The sequence below is a fragment of the Rhincodon typus genome, chromosome 9 (genome assembly GCF_021869965.1).
Source record: "Rhincodon typus isolate 14 chromosome 9, sRhiTyp1.1, whole genome shotgun sequence".
NCBI classification, from domain to species: Eukaryota; Metazoa; Chordata; class Chondrichthyes; order Orectolobiformes; family Rhincodontidae; genus Rhincodon; species Rhincodon typus.
This window is the reverse complement of record NC_063340.1, coordinates 90271946-90279051: the sequence shown is the minus strand read 5'-3', so window position 1 is coordinate 90279051 and position 7106 is coordinate 90271946. Positions and strand designations below refer to the sequence as shown.

Here is a 7106-nt window from a genome sequence, read left to right as displayed (position 1 = left end):
TGGAGGGAGTGAATGTTTGTGGCTGCAGAGCCAGTCAAGTGGGTTACTTTCTCCTGATAGTGTTAAGTTTCTTGAGTGTTATTGGAGTTGCACACATCCAGGCAAGTGAGGAATATTCCATCACACTCCTGACTCGTGTTTTGTAGATAGTGGACAGGCTTTCGGGAGTCGGGGGTGGGGGGGAGTCACTATCTTGAGGAATCCAAAATTAATGTTGTTGGCAATCTTGGACATTGCTCAGACTGAAGCAACTGTGTGTGTAACATTCTGACATTGTACAGAAGAATCTTCCCATGTTATTCCCAGGACTTCAGATTGCATTTTCATCATTGGCACCATTCTGGGCTTTGCTGTCTTGATCTGCATTGTTCTGCTTACATTTTACCTTCAGAAACAAAAGTTGTGCTCAGCAGTAAAGAACTACACACAAGGGTAAATCCCATTTCAGCTTTGGTTTGATTCTGTCCCTGCACAGTTATTGTTTGAAGACCAGAACACTGTGTATGCAGCAGTAAATGATAAGCAAACTAATTCAATAATTATCACAACAATTGGCAGGAATTACTCTCTGTTAGTCTGTTATATTAATGCTGTGATTGATAAGCTTATTGTTAGAGCAATTCATTTATCTGATTAACCCAATATATCAGAATTGTCAGTCACTGAGACATATTCACAAATGTTTTTTTTAACAGTGAAACTTAAGTTTATTCCATCAAAACAACATGTTGTGTCTGTACTACATTGAGAAGAACTTTAACACATGAATTAATACATTATTTCACCTACATTCCCATCACTATCCATAACAGAGACATAAGTTTAGAGATATATAATAGTTCAATATCAACTGTTTCATTTTCCAATGAACAGACTCCTGCTCATTTCTTTGTCTCAAACTGTCAAAACAATTCAATGATTTTTCTCTGAATTCAATTGCATGAAGCTATCATTGTTCTGATGGCTCAACTTCTTCACTTTGAACAACCTGAAGATTTCTGTCCCAAACTGTCCTTGCTTCAAAAAATTTACAAATGGAAAAACATTGCTGCAGTGGTGAGTAGTTTATTCTGCATTGAGAACTTCTGCTGAGAGAGAAACAAAAATTTAATTATGAATTTTATTCTTGATTGTTTTCGATTTCATGTGAGGACTTTTTTGACCTGAACCCAAAACAAAGTTTAAAGCATCATGTATTTATACAGCCTGTCATAAACCCAGAAGTAAAAGCACTTATTTCTGTAACACTCCTGACGTACTCCCAATTCCCTGATGGTAGTCACAGGTCTTCTTGGAACAACTGCATTGATTCACTGTTCCAGAACGACTTTCTGGCCTTTTAAAAGAATCTCCACAGCATGAACGCATATTCAAATGTGTCTCTTTTTAATTCATTCCAAATTTCAAAAATGATATATTTTACACACCATCAATCACAAAAAAAAAGGTAGAGTGGAGATAAGGAGAAATATTTTCACTGGAGAGAGTTGTTGAGATCTGGAACACTTGACCTGAAAAGATGTTTGAAGCTGATTTCATAAGGAATTTGAAGATGGGTTTGAACAGGTATTTGAGGATGAGGGACATGGAGGGTTGTTGATAAAGAGCAGGGCTGTGGAGTTAAGCACAATGGCTCTTTCAAAGATCTAATATGGCTGTGATCGGCCAATGGCGCTCTCTCTGTACTGAGTTTGTTTGATTGACATGATGAACATTCTAAGGAAGAGCGGTGCCCAGCATTCCCATCAGCTGCCTTCCTGTAAAACTGTAAAACAGTGACTCTGTCATTTTTCCCTCACCACCATCTTTCCCAGTTTAAAGGGCTCAATCATGATTTGGCTCCATTCTGAATTGGTCTCATTGTATTTTCTTTCAGATCGAACACAGAACAGAGACCAAACAATGGTTCCTCCTGTTGAGGCAAGGAAATGGGACACGGCTGTTGGTTTTTGCTGCATTTTTTCACACAAGGACTTTGAGAAACAGGAGCCACATCCAGGAGGAACTTCAGTATCACCAGAACAATTACAAATCAAAATTTGTAACACACAAAAAGTCTCTGTTCCACAACAGGCTATGACTGAAAATCAAAGAGAAATCAATCAATTCCTTCTGTTTCATCCAGACCCTCCCAGATCCTGAGATTACTGGGCACTCAGATCCACCCAGACCCTGTAATTGCTGGGCACTCAGACCTTCCCAGACCCTGAGATTACTGAACACTCAGACCCTCCCAGACCCTAAAATTACTGGTATTCAGACCCTCCCAGACCCTGAGATTACTGGGCCTTCAGACCCTCCCAGACCCTGAGATTACTGGGTATTCAGACCCTCCAAAATCCTGAGATTACTGGGCACACAGACAGTGCAGAAGCTCAACATGGGGGTGTAAAGTGCAGGAGGCAGTTCAGTCTCTCACTGAGATTATGTGGAGCACACTGCCCTCTGCGGCTATCTCTAGCATTGTGCAGAAAAACATCGGGGGTATTGCGGGAACATCTTGAATTCCGAGTTCCCTCTAGGTCCCAACCCATCCTGATTTGGAATCTCAGCATTTCATTCCTCAGCATTGTGTCTGGTTATTGGAATTCCCCAGTTAACAGCCAGCACTGAGTCAATGGATAACCCTGGGCAGAGCTGAGCTTAAACAGGATGGGGTAAGTCATGCCTTAAATTGGATACATTCATTGTTGGGAAAAATCATGATTAACAGTTTGATCATTAAAGTTAGAACATCCTCCAGAATATTGCCTGGGTCTCCGGTCTCGTTGTCACACAATAATTCCACTTGGCTATTGCCTGCCTTCAGTGTGATTGGTTCTGTTTCTGTTTACATTGATGCTTTAATCTTGCCTGGTCATCCAGTTTGGGTTGGTTTTATATTGCCAGTCATTTCTGAATTGTTGCCCTCATTTTTTCTGCACAGAAATATAGGAGGAGGAATGGATCATTCCTTCTTTCTTCCCTCTTAACCCTGTTACCCTTTCTTTGGTCTTTCAATTCTTACCCCTCCATGATTACGCCCTCACCGTTTCCCTTCCCTCCATGTACTCCCTCCCTCCTTTTGAACTCCCACCGCCACTGTCCTCAATGTTTTCTTCACAAGTCATGTCTCACTGTGGGTTTAATGGCTGACCATCCTATGGTCTAAATGGACGGGGGACAATCTCATTTCAGACCCTCACAATGTATTCCACTCACCCTGGCTCTTCCCTCTCGCTTCCGCAACCAGCTCCCTCTTCAACGTTGCTTTTCCAGAACTTTCATTGGTCCAGTAACGTGGACACAAAACCTGAGCCTGATTGGTGAAATCTCGGGATCTCCTGGGACAAGTCCTTGGGATCTCATAGGGATCCAGTCAACGACGGAGAGAGGTACACCGGATTGGGTCAGTACACACGTTGATGAAGCAGCTCATTGGCTTCACTGTGACGCTCAGGAATGTTGGACCAGGCTGGGGGACTGGGGAGTTCAAGGACCAGGGTTTCCCCTGCCCTGGCCTTGTTTTATGAACCTTCCCACTTCTGATCCAGTTGCCAATGGCCTGGAAAATTCTAGGCCTTTGGGAGTGTAAATGGATGTGATGTGCTCTTGTGTAGCTCAGGCCTGGAGTGGGTCTTGATGCTGCTGGCTCAGGGACCACAGCTGGAACACAGAGCTCTCCGCTTTCTGTTCCAGCACACTCACATCGAACCTGATCCCAGCAGCTACTTCCCTCCAGAATGACACAAACTTGGCAAGAGAGTGGAAGTTAAACTGCAGGCAGCTGCCTCAGACAAGGTGTACAACTGAACGAGGAGGGGAATTGGAGCCTGTGACCGCAGACTATTTGACAGCTCACCACAAGAGGAAGGATTTGATGCCATGACTGTGGCTGCAGTTCAGTCTCCACAACTGCTCTGAAACATTTAGCCCCGTATCCACTTTCAGGGACAATTCTCTGACACTGAGCTGATGGTGAACAGTAAATGCAGATCAGTAAATCATCAGCTGCATGAGGATACAGCTCCCTTCAACCAGATAACTGCCTGACAATCCTTTATGTTCTTTACACGCTGCAAACGTATCATTGACCAAGAACGTCAGTCAATTCTGAGTTGCTGATGGTCCTGTGTTAACATCAAGATCTCTTGGGTCAATCCTCTCAGGGAGCTTCCTGGAATGTGCGCCAAAGCCGTCATGACTGCCCCTTGTATTGGTCCACACAGTAACATTCATTTGGCAAACTTTGAGTCAGACTTGATGAGACCTGGTAAACAGTTCAACCTGAGTCCCACCACTGGTGAGTCTGGCTCTGTCCTCCCATGCATGCACCTTCCACGATGTATCAGTGGATAAATAAAGGAAATTAAAGAGAATTCAGGATGATGAAAGATCATTTAGGGGAATGAAAACAGGAACTGTTAATATTGTGGTTGAGGACACTTTGAGCAATATAGCACAGAGATTGAAACTGAAAGCCTCTGTTGATATCACTCGAAACCAGAACAACACGCAGTGCACCTTAAAAAGGAACATATTCTGAAATGTCTGTGTGAGTGTCATGGTGGGTTTCAATTCATCGAAACAGGTTTGTGTGGTGTTTCCCTCCGCAGGATAAAGGGAGATGGGAATCGGGGAGAGCTAGCTGTTAGCTGGAGCGGACTTCAGTTCAGCCACATTTGGAATGTTGCGTATAGTTCTGGTCTCCACACTACCAGAAGGATGTGGAGGCTTTGGAGGTGCAGGGCCTCAATTTCAGTTTCACAAACACAGAGAGTATTTAAACGGACTGGATTGGGTATGGATTAGAATTAGAATCCCTACAGTGTGGAAACAGGCCCTTCGGCCCAACAAGTCCACACCGAACCTCAGAGCATCCCACCCAGATCCATCCCCCAATGACCCATCACCTCCCTGAACACTACGGGCAATTTAGCATGACCAATCCGCCTAACCTGCACATCTTTGGACTGTGGGAGGAAACCGGAGCACCCGGAGAAAACCCACACAGACACGGGGAGAATGTGCAAACTCCACACAGACAGTCGCCCGAGGCTGGAATCGAACCCAGGTCCCTGGCGCTGTGAGGCAGCAGTGCTAACCACTGTGCCACCATGTCGCCCGATGTCTGTGCTTGTATTGTCTCACTCTGCAAATAAATGTAACACTGAGTAAAGGTTCACTCCAGTTTCTTCTTTCACCAATGGGAGAATTTCAGAAACTGACCAATGGGGTTTATTGGATTTCTGAATCGAGGAGTTAGTATTGGCACAATGGGCCAAAGGGCCTCATTCTGTACTGTATTGCTTGATGGTTAAACATGTTCTTTCTGTCTGAGGCAGTTTCCTGCCTCATTCTCACTTTTCTTCACTTCATCATTTGACTTCTCACTCCAGGGAGGGAGAGCATGGGGCACAGGTTTCACTCTAAACTTGAGCATTTTAGTCAAACTGCGATTGGAGTCCCAGATAACAGTGTGGAGCTGGAGGAACACAGCAGACCAGGCCGCATCAGAGGAGCAGGAAAGTTGATGTTTCGGGTCGGGACCCTTCTTCAGAAATGGGGGAGGGGAAGGGAGCTCAGAAATAAATAGAGAGGAGGGGTGGGGATGATGAAGGTAGGTGGGATGGTGATAGGTGAGTGCAGGTAGGAAGTGGTGGAGATTGGTCAGTGAGGTGGGAGAAGCGGATAGGTGGGTGAGAAGCAGACAGGTCAAGGAGACAGGGATGAGAGGGAGGGTTGGTCTTGGGATGATGCCGTTGAGATTTTGAAACTTTTAAAGTCCACATTTAGGCAATTGGGCTGTAGGTTCCCAAGGCGGAATATGAGGTGCTGCTCCTCCAGTTTCCGGGTGGCGTCAAATGTGACACTGCAGGAGGCCCAGGATGGACATGTCACCCAGGGAGTGGAAGTGGGAGTTAAAATGGTTTGCAACTGGAAGGTGTTGTCGTTTGTCCCGAACAGAGCACAGGTGATCTACAAAGTGGTCTCTGAGCCTCCGCTTGGACTCACCAACGTTGAGGAGGTCGCACCGAAAGCAGCGGATGCAATACGCCACATTAGTGGATGTGCAGGTAAACCTCTGTCTGATGTGAAAGGTTTGTTTGCTGCCTTGAATGGAGGTGAGGGGGGAGGTGTAGGGGCAGGTGTAGCACTTCCTGCAGTTGCAGGGAAAGATGCCACAGGTGGTGGGACTAATGGGGAGTATGGAGTGGACGAGCGAGTCACAGAGACCATGGTCGCTATGGAAAGTACATGGGGCGGGGACGCGTCCTTAACCTGACACAACCTGTCCATCTTCTCTCCACCTATCCGCCCCTCCACGTCACCAACCAATCCCACCACTCCTTACCTGCACTCACCTATCACCATCCCACGTACCTTCCCCAGCCCCATCCCTCCTCTCACTATTAATTTCCCAGCTTCCTTCCCCCTCCCCTATTTCTGAAGAAGGGTCCTGACCTGAAACATCTACTTTCCTACTCCTCTGATGCTCCCTGGCCTGTGTGTTCCTCCAGCTCCACACTGTGTTATCTCTGACTCTAGCATCAGCAGTTCTTACTATCTCTGGGATTGGAATGCCAGCTGGCCGGGGAGCGGTAGCGGGGAGAGGCTGGGGGAGGAGGGACAACAGACAAAGGGTCATCAGGGGGCATGTGCAAATGGGCACATAGGATTTCCAAAGCAAGTATACCATGACCCATCCTTTGTGAGGGGCTAGGAGAGAAGGGAATGGGCAGAACGTCCACTTTATTTACAGTATCTCACCCAACTTTAAATACAATGCGGTGACAGGGTGTTGTAAAACACGCACCTCGGAAAAGAGGCACATTTGAAATAATTGGATGTTATAAAGGGTTAACGTGTGGACAGAAAATTCCAGAAACACTCAGATAAAAAGTGGTGAATATGCTAATTCGAGGGGACGCTGTCATTGTTTCCCCAAAGCCTGACCAAGAAAGCCTTTAGCAGCATGTTCAATCAGAGGAGGGACTGGTTCAGGGTCATTGAGTGACCTTCCCTTTGACTTGTGTTTTTTAATCTGTCCTTGAAATTGCTGATGTCGGTCTGATCAAACCTGCCTCATTGCAGTTAAATAAATTACACACGGTGTTTGGAGACGG

The 7106-nt window shown here is 45.8% G+C and overlaps 1 long non-coding RNA gene across 1 annotated transcript in view; it reads left to right on the top strand.

Moving 5' to 3' along the window:
- Window positions 1-4187, top strand: part of LOC125483961 — a 34404-nt gene extending 30217 nt beyond the window's left edge. Inside the window, exon 3 of the long non-coding RNA XR_007262835.1 lies at window positions 1877-4187. This is a non-coding gene — a long non-coding RNA (uncharacterized LOC125483961). The remainder of the gene's footprint in view (window positions 1-1876) is intronic.
- Window positions 4188-7106: the final 2919 nt, after the last annotated feature.